This window comes from Oculina patagonica, chromosome 5 (assembly GCF_052425735.1).
Source record: "Oculina patagonica isolate OP01 chromosome 5, crgOcupat, whole genome shotgun sequence".
In the NCBI taxonomy this organism is placed as follows: Eukaryota; Metazoa; Cnidaria; class Anthozoa; order Scleractinia; family Oculinidae; genus Oculina; species Oculina patagonica.
The window spans coordinates 31,103,641-31,124,770 of NC_135762.1; the positions used below are offsets into that span (position 1 = coordinate 31,103,641).

At 39.2% G+C, this 21,130-nt stretch overlaps 1 protein-coding gene and 1 pseudogene across 2 annotated transcripts in view; both read right to left on the reverse strand.

Annotated features, from left to right (window-relative positions):
- The window catches only part of LOC144654284 (uncharacterized), a 115,698-nt gene extending 98,831 nt beyond the window's left edge, over positions 1-16,867 (reverse strand). The window contains exon 1 of the mRNA XM_078514381.1: positions 16,344-16,867. The gene's annotated coding sequence lies outside the window, so the exon portion shown is untranslated. The remainder of the gene's footprint in view (positions 1-16,343) is intronic.
- LOC144654482 (uncharacterized) overlaps positions 1-21,130 on the reverse strand; it is a 48,464-nt pseudogene that overhangs the window by 18,642 nt on the left and 8,692 nt on the right. The gene's annotated exons all lie outside the window — the stretch shown is intronic.

A 21,130-nucleotide genomic window follows, 5' to 3' on the forward strand; every position in this document is an offset into this window, starting at 1 on the left:
ATTCACACGAACATAGTGAACCGCTGGTCCCCGAACAAATAAACGCAAACTTCTTCCTTGGAAAGACAGCGGAAAGGTATCAAAGTATCTTGCAAGGATAAAGTGGTCGAGTTTCCTGACTATTAAATGAATCTACTGTGGTCCCAAAATCTATGTTTGCACCCAACGGTATGATGCTCCATTGTTCCGCAAAGAGCTCGTTAATGATAATTCTTTACAAGCATGGAGGTGAATCGCAGCAGAGAACGAACACGGATACTCAGAATAACGAAGATGACACATTAAATGTGGACGCGGAGCCTTAACTGCAACTACGAGTCCCTGCTGCTGACGCTATGGCAGAACTGCAGTACCTTGATAGGTCAGACGGTATCAAAGACTGTTCATAGTCACTGGCACTGGCCAGAACCACCATGTAATTGAACTTGGGTCGATTGCTAGCGCTCTTGGCAGTGCTAAAATTGCAGCACTATGTGTAGCCTGCGAATACAGCCGCCTCTCATTCGCTCCCGCTACTGTAGCGGGAGCGAATATGAGAGGCGGCTTTATTCGCAGGCTAACATAACTGGAAGTTTTTTCCTGCGTGCTGAAAAGCCTTCAGAGACACAGACAAGGACATAATTAATGCTTTCGGATGTCTTGGAACGACGCTGTATCCAGAATAGAAGACAGCAATAATAATAGAGCAGTATGTTTGCCAGACTTTTGTAGCTCAGAACAAGCATCTCGAATCATGATGATAAAGACCTCATGTGGTAGATGTGAAAAAAGAACAGGCTACCACCTACGCAGGGTGCACTTTATGAAGCAATTCTCTGTACCCAATACCAGATCATCGCTTTTAACAACAACAGAGTATGCAGTCCTAAGTTACCACAGTCAGATGGTTACGGATGAAAAAAATAGGGAGGAGGAATGGACGACTGTAGCGATGCGTAGAACGTTCACCCACAAAACTTGCTACAATCTGAGAGGGGGAATGGGAGGGTCTGTAGACATATTACATATATTGAAAAGACGAATTTTACTAGCGTCACTAGACCATACAAAGCCTTTTAATTTCGTTAAATTGCCCAACGCCGGGATATTCATTGACTCCTACTGACATATCTTGGAAACTGTTTGGCGAGGGGACGGGAGGCACTATGGTTCCAGTTCCGTTCCAGGTTCAATGAACCACAAGAAAATGCCGCCTCGATTTCATGGTCACGTGATTGAGACTATCCATATCAGTTAAGATATTCTTTTGGACATCTCAGTCTATCGAAACTGCTAATAGTTATTCTAAAATACCAATAAATACCACATTTTTGTGAAGTTCATCATTCAGCCTCGTTTTCATGCTAAGCCAAATAGGCGATGTTTTTAAATTCCCCTTCTGAAGGCCTTTGCACGGGTTACAAGATTGCCAACAACATTTATCGTGTTCCTTAGGTCTCCCTTAACACTTCTAAACTAGTCGGCAAAAATCTTCACGAAAATCCCACGGGAATACCATTGCTCCCAGACTATATATTTAGAGAAATTCACTTGATTAGAAGCAGCGTTTTGGATTTTTTGGAGCAACTTTCGAGCAACTTTTATTATCAGAAGCAACTTTTTTGGAATTTTGGAGCAACTTTTGAGCAACTTTTTGAGAAATTACGAGCAACTTTTTCGGAAATCTCGAACAACTTGTGGAAAGCCCTATTTACGGCCCTGGTCTAAAGGTTTGTTGGAAGATCTGTTTACTTTGCAAAATCGGTAACTAGAAAACTTTCCTGTCACGTGGTTCATGCTTCAGTTCTCGTGTTAGATCAATGAGTCTCCACCTGAAAGAAAAATAACACGAGCACAGACCAAGTTATTGTCTGTCAAGCAATCCATGCACGTTAAAAGTTCTTATACAGAGTAAATTGTGATCTTTCAGAAAAATGTATTTACTACTAAGTCGTTAACTATCAACAATAAAAATTTATCTCGCATAAATAGCCAGAACCCGCAGTAAGGTTAAAAAACTCATTTGGTTTTGTATATATCAGGTGAAAATTGTGAACAAATACTTCGATTCTTCCAAAGTGCAATTTAAGGTGGTTCAGGGCCGAAACTGTCACCCTCAAACAATGGTCTGAAACGAATTACCAATCTTTGGTGACTTTTTATTACCATTTTTGACATAAAAGGCTACCATAACAAGAGAATAAATTAACAAAAACACCCATAAGTTAGCTTTAAGAATACCGGTCTCTAACAATCAGACAATTTCTCGATTTTGCGGCAAGAGGATGGAACTTCGATTTCTTTCATACTTTTATGTTAGATAGGCTAGGGTATAACTTAAATCACTGTATAGTTCTTTCGATTGAATATCCTTTTATTTTAAAGAAAAATGCAAATAACAAAAATCCGTTAAAATCGTCATTTGAGGCGCTAAATTATTCATGATTTTTGCACGAGTTTGAGAGCCTCGCGTGCAAAAACAAATCACTCTACCGTCTTTTAAACACTCAAACCATAGTTAGCAATCTCTAAACATCTACTGAAATGATTTTGGGAAATATTGCGTTGTTCTTTGTAGACAAAATAATTTTATTTCGAAGGCATACAATTCACTGCCGTAAAAGTACTTGGTAAATAAAATTAATTTTCACCTTGTGCGAAACCTTCAAATCGTTTAAGCTTCTGGTGGTTGAATGTTAGAAGAATGGTGTATAAATCCCTGTAAAAATTTCTCCGGGCAAATGATTAAAAGCAACGTGAGATCTTTTCGAATTCGGTTAAATATGCAAATATTTGACCTTCCGCGGTCAACTTTGAAGTTACGGGTCAGAAATAATTTTTGTTCCGTGTTCCAAGTCCTAACCCATTTAAGACCAAATTAAGCATATGAAAAAAATATGTAATTTTCTAACCTTTATCTGCTGTAAAAGGTAGGTTCGAAGGCCATTTTAGCATGATTACGGCTCTTATCATTCGTCGCATCTGAGCTTCGTTTTCCTTCCGCGGTCAACTTTGAAGTTACGGGTCAGGCATGAATGACATGAATATTTCAACCCGTGCACAAGTCTTAACCCATTGTGGGTCAAAATAATCACACACAAAAACATTATGAAATATTCTAACCTTAATCTGCTGTAAAAAGCAGGTTCGAAGGCCTTTTAAGCACGATTCCGGCTCTAAGCATCCGTAGTAATTTGAGCTTCGTTTGTGCAAGTATGTCATATTTAGTGGTCGAAATCCAATCTGTGATCAACTTTCGGCGCTTCTCGTCACCACTGCATCTTCTTCGACGGCATACGCCGATTGTTAGTATTGCCTCGTTAATAGTACACAAAAAAATAACATCTGATCGCTAAACGGCATGATGTCGGCGCTTACAGTAGCTTACAGTAGCTTACAGTCCCATCTTGCAATGGGCCGTCTGTTCGTCACGCAATACTGTGTCATGGACATTTTTTTAGGGGGTAGTAGGTGGGTGTGGGAAAGGTTGAATATGCGGAAATGCTTGATTTAATACTTTATGACAAGTACGTACTCGAGACAGCAACAACAACAACAACAACAACAACAACAAGTACAGTGATATCTTTAGGCAGACAAGATAAAGCACACGTACTGTCAGTTGACAAGCGTTTGGTACAGTGTAATGCAACTGTTCGCGAATTCTGTTGCTCGCGCGGGGTTGGTTGTAATACCGGGGGTGGAAGGAGGATATAAATCTTTACTAAACAAGTAGAGTTTTTAAGTAGTTATTCCCTTTTTTACTGTAGAACCGAAAACGAAGAGAAAAACTCGCGTCTATGTTTTTTGGGGGGTGAGGGGGTGGGGGCCGGGGGGTTCTTGGTTGGTTGGTTAGCAAAGTTTTATTTTTTTTCACAAAGATACCTAACCAAATATCGCATGTCCTGTATAAATGGTTAATGATAGAAGTAACGATAAGTTTTGATTTTTTTTTCGCAATCGAGTGGCAACTTAATAAAAACATTGCATCGCAATTTTTTTTCGCCCTACGGTAAATCTGGGTGGCCTGTGGCTTCGGGTGGTCATTCGTCAACCTGTAACAAAGTACTTTCTTGGGGTGCCGTTTTGAACATGCTGTCGAATTCATGATGTCTAAATTCAACAATAACTAATTTGAAGTTTAAACGAAATTAAAACATGTTAAAAAAAACCTCAGTGCTAAAACTCTTTGCTAAAAAGGATAAGCAAATTGCTATGGCAATTCGGCGTGTGAAAAAATCGCCAAATTTATTTTAGTGGCTTCCTAAGTAAACAAAACCTTGGTCGTGCTAGTTATTGGCACCGTCTGTTTGCTTAAAGGCAGCGCGTGAACATTTTTTTCAAAGTTCAGTTTATTTCACTGGAAATGGAAGGTTGTTGTTCTTTTAAGGCCCTTGTTCGTGGAGTTTGCGGTTTTGATTCTACTGTCGTGTGAGAAGGACATCAGCAGTCACAAGTCCCAGTATTAATTTAGTTAACTCTAACATGACTCTTTCCCGTGAAAAACCAAACTTCAGAAGCTAGCTATTTGTTTGGTGTTTTCAAGGCAGCTCTTGAAAACTTCGTTAAGGCCCAAAACCGAAAAATAACAATCTATTCAAGGGGAGGAAAAGCGTTCCTTGCCGACACAAATAACGGCTAACCGCACACGGCAAAACACAAATCTTTATAAAATCTCTTTACCAATACTTGAACAAAAAGTTCAGTTTTAAGATACCTTTTTTCGTTTAGCTGGGCGTTTATTTTAGCTGATAGAATTTAGGTACCCTATCTAAGGATCACACCCGGAACACATTGCCAAAATGATACCCTACTTATGGACCGAGAACCTCAAAAAATATTCCCTATCCAGGAGTTTTCATAACCTGCGATCAGAAGTTATTTTTCTCGCGGCGGAGAAAGCCTGATCGCAGGTTAGAGTTTTCAGAGCAACTCTCAACCGGACGATCACACTTTACGACCTGATACTGGGTTCAAACCATTTACTTCTTTACTATATTAAAACTGTATAACGAGGTTGTCAAGAGCTCCACGAATAAGGGCCTTAAAAGAACAACAACCTTCCATTTCCAGTGAAATAAACTGAACTTTGAAAAAAATGTTCACGCGCTGCCTTTAAGCAAACAGACGGTGCCAATAACTAGCACGACCAAGGTTTTGTTTACTTAGGAAGCCACTAAAATAAATTTGGCGATTTTTTTCACACGCCGAATTGCCATAGCAATTTGCTTTTCCTTTTTAGCAAAGAGTTTTAGCACTGAGGTTTTTTTTAACATGTTTTAATTTCGTTTAAACTTCAAATTAGTTATTGTTGAATTTAGACATCATGAATTCGACAGCATGTTCAAAACGGCACCCCAAGAAAGTACTTTGTTACAGGTTGACGAATGACCACCCGAAGCCACAGGTCACCCAGATTTACCGTAGGGCGAAAAAAAATTGCGATGCAATGTTTTTATTAAGTTGCCACTCGATTGCGAAAAAAAAATCAAAACTTATCGTTACTTCTATCATTAACCATTTATACACTGGGACATGCGATATTTGGTTAGGTATCTTTGTGAAAAAAAATAAAACTTTGCTAACCAACCAACCAAGAACCCCCCGGCCCCCACCCCCTCACCCCCCAAAAAACATAGACGCGAGTTTTTCTCTTCGTTTTCGGTTCTACAGTAAAAAAGGGAATAACTACTTAAAAACTCTACTTGTTTAGTAAAGATTTATATCCTCCTTCCACCCCCGGTATTACAACCAACCCCGCGCGAGCAACAGAATTCGCGAACAGTTGCATTACACTGTACCAAACGCTTGTCAACTGACAGTACGTGTGCTTTATCTTGTCTGCCTAAAGATATCACTGTACTTGTTGTTGCTGTTGTTGTTGTTGCTGTCTCGAGTACGTACTTGTCATAAAGTATTAAATCAAGCATTTCCGCATATTCAACCTTTCCCACACCCACCTACTACCCCCTAAAAAAATGTCCATGACACAGTATTGCGTGACGAACAGACGGCCCATTGCAAGATGGGACTGTAAGCTACTGTAAGCTACTGTAAGCGCCGACATCATGCCGTTTAGCGATCAGATGTTATTTTTTTGTGTACTATTAACGAGGCAATACTAACAATCGGCGTATGCCGTCGAAGAAGATGCAGTGGTGACGAGAAGCGCCGAAAGTTGATCACAGATTGGATTTCGACCACTAAATATGACATACTTGCACAAACGAAGCTCAAATTACTACGGATGCTTAGAGCCGGAATCGTGCTTAAAAGGCCTTCGAACCTGCTTTTTACAGCAGATTAAGGTTAGAATATTTCATAATGTTTTTGTGTGTGATTATTTTGACCCACAATGGGTTAAGACTTGTGCACGGGTTGAAATATTCATGTCATTCATGCCTGACCCGTAACTTAAAAGTTGACCGCGGAAGGAAAACGAAGCTCAGATGCGACGAATGATAAGAGCCGTAATCATGCTAAAATGGCCTTCGAACCTACCTTTTACAGCAGATAAAGGTTAGAAAATTACATATTTTTTTCATATGCTTAATTTGATCTTAAATGGGTTAGGACTTGGAACACGGAACAAAAATTATTTCTGACCCGTAACTTCAAAGTTGACCGCGGAAGGTCAAATATTTGCATATTTAACCGAATTCGAAAAGATCTCACGTTGCTTTTAATCATTTGCCCGGAGAAATTTTTACAGGGATTTATACACCATTCTTCTAACATTCAACCACCAGAAGCTTAAACGATTTGAAGGTTTCGCACATGGTGAAAATTAATTTTATTTACCAAGTACTTTTACGGCAGTGAATTGTATGCCTTCGAAATAAAATTATTTTGTCTACAAAGAACAACGCAATATTTCCCAAAATCATTTCAGTAGATGTTTAGAGATTGCTAACTATGGTTTGAGTGTTTAAAAGACGGTAGAGTGATTTGTTTTTGCACGCGAGGCTCTCAAACTCGTGCAAAAATCATGAATAATTTAGCGCCTCAAATGACGATTTTAACGGATTTTTGTTATTTGCATTTTTCTTTAAAATAAAAGGATATTCAATCGAAAGAACTATACAGTGATTTAAGTTATACCCTAGCCTATCTAACTTAAAAGTATGAAAGAAATCGAAGTTCCATCCTCTTGCCACAAAATGTTGGATTCTAAGCGACCGGCATTCTTAAGTGCTTCTAACTCATAAACAAGGTCAATGACCCCCATTAGTATCAGTGGCGGATCTAGGGGAGTGGCTCGGGGGCGCGGCACCCCTCCTTATTTTTGATTCACCTGATACGAGAACTGTGATACGAGAACTTTGATTCACCTGATATCGAGAACTGTGTTGCTGATGTCCGTGCCTGGATGCTTTCTAACCGCCTTCTGATTAATGACACCAAGACCGAGTTTTTAATCATCGGTTCCCGGCAGCAATTGTCCAAGATTCATATCGACAAGATTACAGTTGGAGAGTCAACGATCGAACCTGTGAAGATGGTGAGCAACCTTGGAGCATGGTTTGATTCCCACATGTCAATGAATTCTCACATTGGGAAAGTGTGTAGTAAGGCATTCCGCAGTCTTTATAACATCCGGCAGATCAGGAAATTCCTTTCGGAGGAAACAACGAAGATTTTGGTGCATGCTTTCGTCACCTCACATCTCGACTACTGTAACTCACTACTCTATGGTCTCCCACAATACCAATATGACCGTCTACAAAGGGTTCTCAATGCCGCGGCACGTGTGGTCTGCTTGGTCCCTAAATTTGACCATATTACTCCCATCTTAATAAGTAGACTACACTGGCTTCCTGTTCGGTACCGGGTGACGTTTAAGATACTGCTACTGGTGTACAAGGCCCTTCATGCGAAAGCTCCGCCTTACATCTCTGGCCTTTTGAAGACCAAGCCTGTTGGTCGGTACAACCTGCGTTCCGATGGCCATGATATGCTAGTTGTCCCTAAGACAATGCTGAAAACTTTTGGGGATAGAGCCTTTGTCAAGGCAGGCCCCTCCCTGTGGAAAGAGCTTCCTGTTGACATTCGCAAAGCGTCATCAGTGGAGACTTTTAAAAGTCAATTGAAGACTTTCCTTTTTAAGAAAGCATTTCGTGTTTAAGCGTTTTAACTTTTCAATCACATTGTTTCTAGTTTGATTTGTATGTAGGTTCATTCTAATTTTTATATTTTTATATTATTTTTACATATAGTAAACAGCGCTTTAGAATATTTATAGTTTTAGCGCTATATAAATGTATAAATTATTAATTATTATTATACAAATGATTAGGTGTAGATATACAAAAAATGCCTCCCCCTTATTTCAAGGTCTAGATCCGCCACTGATTACTTTTATCATTTTTTATGACCGAAAAAGAAGATCGTTCTGAACGTTTACTTAGGAGGTCATCCTCTAACGTCAGTTGTGCCAGGAATAGATTATTAATTAAGACATAATTTCGTCATAATACTCACTGGTTGACCGGTAGACAGCTATGAACTGTACTCCGTGAGGAACAACACTAAACGATAACTGTCAGCAGTTTTTGGGTGTTCTTCACCAAACAGTTTCATTCGAATATCAAGGGCACGCTTGGCTGAATCGAGAGCGGAGGTGTAGTCGCCCAGTGAATGCTGTGTAACCCCTACTGAATGGTAGCTGTCGGCTGTCCCTGAATGGTCTTCGCCGAATAATTTCCGTCTGACATCAACCGCACGCTTCTTGGACTCGAGAGCGGAGGTGTAGTCGCCCAGTGAATGTTGTGTAACCCCTACTGAATGATAGCTGTCGGCTGTTCCTGAATGGTCTTCACCAAACACTTTCCGTCTGATATCAAGCGCACGCTTGGCTGAATCGAGAGCGGTGGTGTAGTCGCCCAGTGAATGCTGTGTAACCCCTACAGAATAGTAGCTGTCAGCCGTCTCTGAATGCTCTTCACCAAACAATTTCCGTCTGATATCAAGCGCACGCTTGTCTGAATCGAGAGCGGAGGTGTAGTCGCCCAGTGAATGTTGTGTAACCCCTACTGAATGATAGCTGTCAGCGGTCTGTGGATGTTGTTCACCAAACAACTTCCGTCTGATATCAAGCGCACGCTTGGCTGACTCGAGAGCGGAGGTGTAGTTGCTCAGTGAATATTGTATAACCCCTACTGAATGATAGCTGTCAGCGGTCTGTGGATGTTGTTCACTAAACACTTTCCGTCTGATATCAAGCGCACACTTGTGTGACTCGAGAGCTTCAGAGTAGTTGTCTCTTTTGTGTTGTATGAGGCCAAGGTCACAATAGTTCTGCGCTAGTGCCTCCTCGTGCTGTTCTGGGCTTCCGACGTTGTTTTCTTTCCCTTTCTTGCTTTGCTGCAGTGCTTTTTGATGAAAGCTTATTCTTTCTTCGGTAAGCGTTATTGCGTCTGCCTCATATTTTCTGAATGACTTTAGCAAACGAACAGCATTACGATGAAAAGTGAACCAACCAGGTTTGCTCGTCTGGAGAACTGACTCAGAGTCTTTTAGTATGTTGAGCACTAAGTTGCCAAAAAACTGATTTGTGGCACTGTTAGAGAATTGTTTTACTGCTTTGCTGACAAGATCGATTACTTCAATTTCAAGAGGCTGGTTTATCAAACAATTTGCTTTCCAAATCTCCGGTGTGCTGGGTTCACCACCTTTTTTTGTTGTCGCCTCTGTCGTTGGGATCACTAGTAAACACGGGTCATTCGCATCTCTGCATTCCTTTAGCGCTTTCATGTAAAACTTGGATGAGCTTACTATGTCAGTTTTGCTTTGATAATAAATAGAAAAAATTTGAAAAATAATAAGTCTTAAAATTGTATGTTCGGGACTGGCGTTCATGGAAGAAAGGGCATCGAATAAAACTTTCATTCCATCCTCTGTCTTTCCGATAACAAGCTGATAGATTCCAAAGTAGCACAAGTGTTTTCCTTTCTCTCCATCACAGTCGAAAGAAGTAGAATCTTGAAGTTCTTTGGATTCAGAAAGCAGTTTCTTCGTTTTGCCTTTTGCACCCCAGGTAACCTCAGTAAACGCCCTGGAATTGAGAAGTCGCCTGTAGAAAACATTTTTCCCAGCCTGATTAACTGCTATTAACGCTGAATCGAGAATCTGGTCAATCTTGGCTCCTTCACTCCAGTAAAGTGAGTCAAGAAAAAGTTCTGCTTTCGTCAAAATATCGAAAGTTCTGTCTGCTGTCATTGAATCTAAGCAACCGTCAATTAGACTTTGAACAATTTCTTTTTCGTGTTCATAGAACTTAATGAATGCCGACATGGAATGCCCAGTCAGGAAATTCTCATTCAGTTTCTCGAATTGTTCAATATAAAATGCATAATAGCGAGACGTTGAAACAAGAACCATTTCTTTCATTTCAGTTTCTCCCTTTTCTTTTGCAAACGACTGAATTAGTTTATGCATAGAGAATTTATCAGAAATTGAACAACAGTCAATAAGAGATTTCCTCTGAAGTCTTCGCAATACTTTCTCTGCTTCGGTTGTTCTCGTTATCCCCAAAACGGCTGCGGCAACCTTGAAATCAAACTGCGCGGGAAGAATACACAGGGCAACCAAGGAGTTTTGTTCTTTAGTAGAGAGTCTTTGGAAAGATGAGTCAAATAAGGTTTTCAATCTCAGATTGCTCGGATAATCTGGGTCGTCTAACATTTCCACAACGTTTTCTGAACACTCCATGAACTCATTGAGATATTGACTGCATCGAGCGAAATCTTCAGAAATGGAGGAACACAATAACTTTATGGCTAAAGGCACCTGCCCGCAGATTTGCGAAACTTTTGTTAAGTCAGAAGTGCTCGCTTCCGGAAGCAGTTCTCGAGCCAAGGCCTGAGACGACAGACTATCTAACTGTCTAATTCTGACAGCCATGTGTCCCTGCAAATGTAGATTCAAGAAGGACAAAGACTCCCTTGTGGTTAGAAGGAAGTTGACCTTGTCATTGCGATTGAGAAGATCGTCAATCAAATTGACAACCTCTTCCTTTACGTTTGGCATGCCACATTCAAACAGGTCATCAGCATTGTCGAGGATTATAACACAGCGATCTGATAGTCTGTCAAAAATTAAACCAAGCTCATCATCAGTTGATAAACGCTGTAACTTTTCAGTTTCAATTGTCTCAGAATTTCGGAAGAGGCTAAGAAATTTTGATGTTAATTCGCTTCTCGACTTCAGCCCACGTGATGAGAGGAAGTAGACGGGTAGGTCATGTGCTTTAAGATGATGCCCCACTGCGATTGCAATGGACGTTTTTCCGAACCCTGGCGATCCCCAGACTGAGACGAGTCGGGTTGATTCGGAAGTCATGAGACCAACAATTTCGTCACAATCGGTCTCGCGGCCAGTGAAGTGGGGGACCGTTGGGGGAAGATTTGATCTTGGTAGAAATGTTTTAGATCCTAGCAAAAACAAAACAATAAACGTTCTTCAGGTTAATTAGCCATTTTTCTTTTTGACAAATATATAGTAGATCTTTTACAGTATGGTTCACATGATTAAACATTTGTTCTAAGAGTAGTCTATTTCCTGGAAAAGTCCTAATAAGAGTTCTCAGATTTTACCTGATTGTTCAGTCGTCTTCAATTCCTCAATCTTCTGGTTGATCTCGGCAATTTTTTCATTCATCATGATTTCTTGGTTGGCAGCAGTTGACTTAATATCTGACCTCACACCCATCAGTTCATCCTTCACACCAGTTAGTTCATCTTTCACATCTTCCTTGAGGAATTTGTTTACTGCCTGAAGCTCCTTTTTGATGTCATCTTCTAGCTGACAAACTCTTTGTGTAGGAAAGTCAGACTCAGTCAAACTTCCAACGGCATCAATAGGGTCAGTCGTGACGCCAAGAGCTTTGATGGCATCTTTGGTATGTTGAATGTATTGATCAAATGTCTTTTTGTCAATCTCGGAACTGGAGGAGTGACAAAAAGCATTCCTTAGAAGTCGTAGTTGATCAATCGCCAGCGCAAACGTTTCAGCATTATTTCCGCTCGGGCTGACCACAGAAGAATAAAACGTTCCATGAGGTAGTTTGCAGGGCTTCACGTACAAATCACTGAGGGTCCTGTGATGACCTGAACTGTCTGGTAAAGCGAAGGACCGTGCGTATATTGTGGCCTGGAACAAGGCGGTACAATCCCATTCGTCATAGGAGAGGTGTGTGGGTACTTTGGTCTTGCCACCCTCTGTAGCGAGAAACATGTTCCGCACAGTAATGGAGTCATCCCAGGGCTGGTAACCAGGAAGATACGCAAAGGTATTGTCCCACATGTGTTTGAAGGTTTGGCGTAAGGCTTTCGGGAACTCATTGAGCACGACAAAAGCAAACTTGAAATAGTTCAACTGTTCGTTGGTAAAGGGCTGTAGAGCCATTGTTGATAGTGTTGAACTAAGTCCAGTGAAAAACTTGTGTTCATAGAATCAGCATGATTTTACTGACCCTATTAAATAAACAGCAGTGAACAGTTATTGACAGCCTAAAGGACCTTGCTAACAATTTTATCAATTGTCGTTGTATTTTTTATACCGTCATTTAAATCGTTTTAGTTGAAGACTGACAAATGTTGTCTCGCTGATTTTAAAAGTTGCTTGCTTAACCCCGTAGCCTGTTCGGCGAATGAAGAGGTGTTAGTCTCTGACTTACCCTCGTCTTTGTTTTTGTCTGTTTCTTGTTTTGTTTTGTTTATTCACTCGCTCTTCTTTGCGCTGTTTCCTATTGCCAACCTAACCGATCCCCTAGAGCAGGCTACTTGCCCATTGGATATTGGTTAAGGCTAACAGATGTCTATCATTGCTTGGATCATTACAGACAAACTCTCTCAAACTGTGTTACCCTGTGTAGCCTGCGTTAAATTAAGGGAAAGAGGGGAACTAGGAGGACTGAGAGAATTTGAGGAGTGAAAATGGAGGAGGAAGGTGGGGGACCCTCTTCTTCCCTCCCTCCCTCTGCTACACAGGCTAAGACTGTATCGGACACAGTCCTGAATGGCACCAACTGCCTTAGCCTTAGAGATATGTGCCTCGGGGGTGTGCCTTACAAAGAGTCGGAGTTGCAACCAATAAGTTACAATATTTTTACTTACCTTCAGCATGAGTGATGTTCCTTTCAGATAAAAACAAGAACTCTGCACACGATTTTGGACAGGTTAGGTGAACAATAATACACTGGCTGACTGCTATAGGAATTCTGTAGAATTACGAGTAAACAACCTTGCTCCTTGTCGCTTTCAGTGAATTCAATCCAGTTTCAAGATAAAAGCCTAAAAACATCGGAAAAGTGAAAGGTCAAGTCGTCATTCCCGTGAATGTGGGTCTCTTTGTTGGCGATTGAAATCGAAAGTGGGGGTGTCCCTTGCAACTCTTTAATCACTATACCAGTGTCGCAAATGGTGGACAAGCAGATTTTTTGCAATTAAATATTATATTTTAGTGCTCAGGAAACAGACTTTGCACGAGTAAGAATGTAACGAAATGAGACATTCAATATTTTGAAACACTATATTGAAATAAATAATGAAAATGACAAGTGTACTGTCTCATTTTTCCTTTGGGCGCATCCGCTCAAAGGGTTTTGCACCCCGCGCCCCTCTTTTTTTTTTTTTTTCTTTCGTTTTTTTTTTTCTCTTTTAGCGATCTCATCTTTTTCTCTCCGTTATAATAAGATTTTAGTCCCAGAGTTTAGTTTTCTATGATAATAATCTGAAATGTAATCGATATAATTAGAATTTATTGTAAGTCGATTTTGATAATGTTTACATCATTCAAAGCTACAATTTAAACACGTCCTTACAGTTCTAATTCCTAGAGTTACTGTTGAATAGTAAAAGATGCTCTAGGAATTTGCTGGTGATACCTGTGAATGAGGAAATGATTGATATTCGTTCCTGGTAGACGTCACTCAAAATGGACAAAACTTCTTCATCTAAACGCCCAGTTTCGAAGAGTTAAGGATGTTTAAAAATATGCATCTCTGTTATGCTCAATTGACTTCGTGTTCAGTCAAGTAATGATTTGAATTTATGCAGACAGAGACTGTTCATTACCGTGGAAAAAAAATTATTTTCCAGAGATTTGTTTTTTAAATGTTTTATACAAAATCACTAACTCAGTTAAAGAGATAAATCAGTTTGGTGAATCAGGTTTACTTATTTTACAAAGTTAATTCGAGCAACACGACTTCAACACAATTATTCAGAATGTTCGAGACACTACCAATTGTAATTTTAACTTTATGCATAACAAAAGACATATGATATCGTCGGTTTCTTTTCAAACTAATTATATAACTGCAACTAACCCGAAAGAAAATATCTAACATAGACAACACACACAATGTTTCGTAACACAGCATATTTTTTAAACTTCTTGTCAGTACCGGAATTTTGTCGAAACTTATGGCAAATGTTCAATTGTATTCCAAGAGCTGGAAATAATTATTATTCTATTATCAAACAGAACGCAATGGAATCCAATCAGGGATAGTATTCGATTTCTAATTCGATAGCTAATCGAACTTTTAGTTTTGTTATATCAATTGATACCCTTGGGATCGAGAATGCCTGCAGTCGAATAGGTATTTGTCATTGAAAAGAGGGAAGGAAGAAGGGTTTGTGGTTCCGCTTGGAATACCTTGCAGTCAATAATTGTTTAATATTTTCACTTACCTTCAGCATGAGTAATGTTCCTTTGAGGTAAACAAGAACTCTGCACACGATTTTGGACAGGCTAAGTGAACAGTACACCGGCTGAGCTGTTACACGAATTCTGTAATAAGAATTACGAGTAAACAACGTTGATGCCAGTCGCTTTCTCGGAATTCAGTCCAGTAGCATGATAAAAGCCTAAAACATCGGAGAATAAAAAGGTCAAAAAGTCATTCTCGTGCCTGTTGGCCTTTTGTTCGCGATTGAAATCGAAAGTGGGGGTGTCCCTTGCAACTCTATAATTACTATACCAGTGTAACAAATGCCGTGCACTAGCAAATTTTTTGCAAATAAATAGTAAACTATAGTGCTCAGAAAATAGTCTCAACACGAGTAAGAATGTAACAAAATGCAATATTTAAATTTCGAAACACTATAGTGAAAAAAATAATGAAAATGACAAGTGTACTGTCTCATTGCTTTCCTTTGGGCGCATCCGCTCAAAGGGATTAATTGGCAACCGCACGCGACACACCCTCTATTCATTAGCGTTACTTAATATAGATTGCATGTCGGACTGTATTTCAGTTTCAATCTCTCTTGTAGCGATCACATCGGTTTTCTACCACGTGTAGTTTAATGTTAAGATTTTAGTTTTCCTCATTTATTGTAGTTTTCTATGATAATAATCTGAAATGTAATCGATATAATTAAGATTTATTCTAATTCGATGTTGATAATGTTTACATCATTCAAAGCTACAATTTAAACAAGTCCTTACAGTTCTAATTCCTAGAGTTACTGTTATATCGTAAAAGATGCTCTAGGAATTTGCTGGTGAGACCTGTGAATGAGGAAATGATTGATATTCGTTCCTGATAGACGTCACTCAAAATGGACAAAACTTCTTCATCTAAACGACAAGTTTCGAAGAGTTAAGGATGTTTAAAAATATGCATCTCTGCTATGCACTCGATATGCACAATTGACTTCGTGTTCAGTCAAGTAATGATTTGAATTTATGCAGCTAATGACTGTTTATTACCGTGGGAAAAATTTTATCCAAAAATTTGTTTTTTAAATGTTTTATACAAAGTCACTAGCTCAGTTACAGAGATACATCAGTCTCGTAAATAAGGACTACTTATTTTACAAAGTTTATACGAGCAACACGACTTAAACACAATTATTCAGAATGTTCCAGACCGTAGCAATTGTAATTTTACCTTATATGCATAACAAAGACATCTGAAATCGTCGGTATCTTTTCAAACTAACTGCAACTAACCCGAAAGAAAATATTTAACATTGACAACACACGCAAAGTTTCGTAACACAACATATTTTTTAACTTCTTGTCAGTACCGGAACTTTGTCGAATCTTATGACAAATGTTCAATTGTATTCCAAGAGTTGGAAATAATTATTATTCTATTATCAAACAGAACGCAATCGAATTCAATCAGCGATACTATTCGATTTCTAATTCGATAGCTAATCGATGTTTTAGTTTTGTTATATCAATTGATACCCTTCGAGAAAGCCTGCAGTCGAATAGGTATTAGTCATTGAAAAAAGCGAAGGAAGAAGAAGGGTTTGTGGTTCCGCATGGAATACCTTGCAACCAATGTGTTACAATATTTTCACTTACCTTCAGAATGAGCGATGTTCCTTTGAAGAAACAAAAACTCTGTACACGATTCCGGACAGGTTTTGTGAATAATATACTGAACGGTTATAAGAATTTTGCAGAATGACTCATAAACAACCTTATTGTCAGTCTCTTTCTGGTAACTAAACCCAGTAGCATGATAAAAGCCTATAAAAACATCTCGTGACTATGGGTCTTTTGTTTGATTACAAAAGAACATCAAATCGAAAGTGGGGTTGTCCCTGAATTAATGATCGCCAACTGAAAGGCAATTTTTCATACCTCAAGTAGTCTAGAATCATTGACCTGAAAACAAATGACAGAGCGACTAAATTAAGTTGAACAAATAAATATTCGTCTTTTGCTGATTTGCTCAACGAAAGATTATTTGCTTCAGTCTGTAGTTTGTTATTTTACTTAGCCACTCTAAGCGCACGGTGATCCACGGCGAGAGCTTATTGGTTAGTTTTCATCTGACGTTATTAAAGTTCTAAAATTAAAAGCTCTTCTTTTCACATTCTAGAGACTTAAAAAACTAATCTTTATGCATATTTTGGTATCGGTTCAGTGCTCGTTTCGGAAATAAAGCATTTTTAAAATTTATGATGTCCTGTATTTAATCGATTCCCAAACTGTTACAGAAACGGATATTTTTAGGTCATTTTACAATTTCCAAACCTGATAAAATTTAGAAGTGATATCTTAAGAACTACGAAGTGAATGCTGATGACATTGATGGTAGAAACTACTTTATTTCGTGTTCAAATTTATGGCCGCCATATTGGTGCAAACGTCGCGATCGACACCTCAAAGCGATTAATACTGTCTTTATCCAAAACAACTTCCGCGATAACCCGTTTATGGAAAACGCTGCAAAACTGACAGCTCTGCTTAGTTTTCTGATGTTGTTCAAGCGACCAAACAGTTTTTGTAAATTTGATAATAAAAGCCACTAGTGTGTTTCTAGCATTTTGTATCGTTCCCAGAGCCCCTCGTTTCTTTCTTTGGAGAGACAGGTCGCAATTAATCGAACAAAGCAAACGCCCCAGGGATAAGAAGGAATAATAATTCAATTGAATTGATCAGTATCAAGTTGTGACTTTGACTGATTGCGAAATATGGTAGTTTTGGCCGAAAAATTCCAGAGGAGCACATTAGGTCGGTTGGGGAAGCATGGACTACCCTTCCCCTGTACGAGAAAAGAATTTTTTTTTATTTAACAGCCCTTTTTCCCTGATCAACAAAATTGCTTTACCATTACCTTTATTAATTTTGGTGATGCTCTTTTTCAGATACTCGATTTTGTCCCCAGTGTCTTTCAGTCGTTCAAATACTTGAGGGCCTGAAAGATATTGGAGATGAGGTTGTTTGTGCTAACTGTTTGAGTAACAAATTTACTGCTTCGGTAGTGTATTTGGTGTAGTAGACCAAATCAACTCATCAGGGTCTCTGGAACCATGGAGCTTGACGTGCTTGCCAAGGGGGGAATTTGAAGTTTTTCTTCATGGTAGACACAACCTTGTTCCCAGGACTTTGCCTTTGGTAATTTGGAAGGGGCATGGGAAAAGCCATAAGAACGAGGTTAGGGAAGACAATGTCTTACATAAAAATGCTCTTTTGCAAATTGAGTGTACTCAATTTACTTAACGACATCTTTGCAAAGTGATGTTTGGAAGAAATCACGACTGCTAACACATACAAACAGGGCCTTCGTGAAAGGGCACTGATAGGGGCGGTTGGCGAGAGAAACGAGGAAAGAGGAAACCAGCGTTAACCAGTGAACATTTTCATAATTCACTTTCAGAGAACAGTTAACACTTTCCTTATAGATCAAATTTTGCGTTGACACAATATCGTTCAGTTTTCTAATGATTGCGTATTTCATCTCTCTTCAGAGGAAGGAGAGTAAAGTATAAGGACTTGTTTATTTGGAGAAAAGTTGTCCCTGTAATCATGGAAGAAAATTGTTGAAACACTCCCAGAAAATAGGCCTTTACTCTATAAGCGGGAATTCTCCTATACCCCCCGGCCATATGTCCTTCCCCTCCCTCCTTTTTTCCAATGTTGTAACCAAATAACCGTCAGCGAAGCGGTTTTCAACATTGTTTAGGGGGGGGGGAGAGGGGGAGTTTCACGCGTTGCTATTGTACACAGTCTGACAAACGATGTAGAAACTGGGCAGGAACAAGACACCACTCTTTACCTTGACCGGGGGGGACTCCCATATAAAAGGGACGGGAAAGGTCGTCAGAAAATTTGAATTAAACCCCCTAAAGGAGAGCTAAACCAATATAGGCGTTGCTCAAGCTCTTTTGATGCCTTTTCTGACCAAAGACTTTTTTATACGAAAATTGAACATGCTAACATAGAAGTTTAAAATTGTAGCAACTGAACTGATATTATATGAATGACGAATAAAGAAAGAAGACATATTTTGGTGTCTGTTTCAAAACAAACTCTAGTGCATAACCTTAAGACCATAGCAATTGGTGTTAACGAGGGGGAGGGTGGTGGACGTATTACAAGCGAAGCTTGCGATGTATTTTTATTGCAAAGATAAAGTATAATCCAATCTTGAAATTTCGACCTTTTTAGGTGCCTGACATGTGAGATCATATGTTCACGTTTTGTAAAAAGAGCGAACTTTTACGGGAGATTAAGTTGTGATCCGTCCCTCTACAGTTAAAAGATCAGAGCACTTCCGGTCTTCTGGTGGCAACTACTTTAATTACTCTTTGACCTTACTTCGTTTTCACACTATTGAATAGTAGCATCTGATAACTGAAAAATTACTGAATTGAGATCTTGCTCGCGCTCTTTTCATTGAGACCAGATTAGAGAAATAATTTCTGCTTACGTAAGGACTTGCACAGTTTACGTTAAGTAGAAGTACGCCGCCTGTGCACAAGAAACGTTTGCATATTTTCTTTAGATCATGAACTAGTGTCGAAATCATGTTCTTTCTAAAATTTTCACTGCCATCCAAATAGTATCTGGTCTAAACAAAACAACGTGTGCAATATCAACAGATAATTTTTACAAAGAATAAAATCAAATTTAATTATAAGAAGGTACAGAAAACTTAAACTTAAAGCTGTTATGCAATCTGTTCAAGCAAGAAGTGTACAAGATGCTTTAGAGAGGAAGGGGTGCTTAACTAGTTAGCTCTAGCTCTACCCATTTCCATATTTGCAAGTTCATTAAAATGTTAAAATCGGATATTAAACTGAGAACGTATTACCAAAAAAAGCTGTGAATTCAAAACCGATAGCTAAAGGAATTCTGAGAACTTTTAAGTCGTACAATAAGTAAGAAATTCCTGTTACGTTCATCTCGTGGAAACGCAACCGACAAGGTTTTGAGAAAAATTGCTGTTCACTGACATCAACTGATGTTGCTTAAAAACAGATCGCCAAATAAAAGTATAGCTAAAACTAATTAAACCAAATTAAAATAGAAAGAAATTATACCAAAGAATTGAGCAGAGCCGACCAACTTTATGTCAAGAATGTCAAAACCATAAGGTCTGCACAGGGGTCCCTCACATCAAATGAGAGACAAATAAAAGATAACGTTTAATACCTGCTTAGGTGCCTTTCGTTTTGCAGCGGCCATTTTGAATTTAAAATACGCGGTCAGCTGGTAGAAGGCCCAGAATCGAAAAATTTATTCGTAACTTATCGGGGCGACCTCCGATCGCTCTCCGAGATTAATATAGTGACTATTCTAAGAGTTCCGAGCGATTTCCGAACGTCTTTCGGTTCCAGGCCTCACACCAGCTGACCACGTACATTTATTCGGTTCCAGACCTACTTCCAGCAGACCGCGTACATAAAATTCAAATTGGCAGCTGCAAAACAAAAGTCGCTTTTCTAGATAACATCTTTTTACTTAGAAATGAAAGCTAACTGCAAGCAAATCGGAGTGGAACTAACCGCAAGCACACTTGAGTGCGTGTGTTCCAGTCTTAGCAAGGGATTTCTTATTTTTGAGTGTCTATTCAAGTCACTACCGATTTTATTTAAAGGAGAAGTTCACTCCAGAATGGCGATTTATTTTCTTTACGCCAATAAAGAGTTCACGCAAAGATATGTTATTCACCAAAAATTTGTTTTTTTTTTTTAGCCTCTTGCAACGTTCGCTTATAACCCTACGAAATCTTTCCCAAAACTCGACAACTGATACGCCGCCATCTTAGAGCTGGTAATCTGTATGCGTGACGTCAAAGAGCTCAGCCTGAAGTTTGGCGGGAAAATTTTAATAGTCAAAACTCCTTGTTTTTGTATCTCTTGGAGCTCTGTATTTAAGCTAAATGGAGCTGCCACAAACAGGCATTTTGACAAACAAAAGCCACTTCGAAGAAAGAAGAAGTTTCGAGTATTTAAATTTTTCCACCAAACTTCAGGCTGAGCTCTTTGACGTCACGCATACATTACAGCTCCAAGATGGCGGCGTTCAGTTGTCGAGTTTTGGGAAAGATTTCGTAGGGCTTATAGCGAACGTTGGAGGCTCAAATTTTGGTGAAATAACATTTCTTTGTGTAAACTTTTTATTGACGTAAAGAAAATAGATGGCCACTCTCCCTGGCGTTTTTTTTTTTTTTGTGCCCCCCCCTTCTGGAGTGAATTTCTCCTTTAAGAGAATGTATGGGAAGTTGCTTTCCACATCACTCCCCCTGCCCTGATAATAAAAACTTCAAATAGCATCTCATCAATAAAATATATCACAAGTGAAAATTCATTTCGGCAAGTTTAGTTCCAAAACGTAACATCGGATTTTTATAGGTTAATAATTTACAAGTAGCTCGTGGATCTTGAGGCCACAA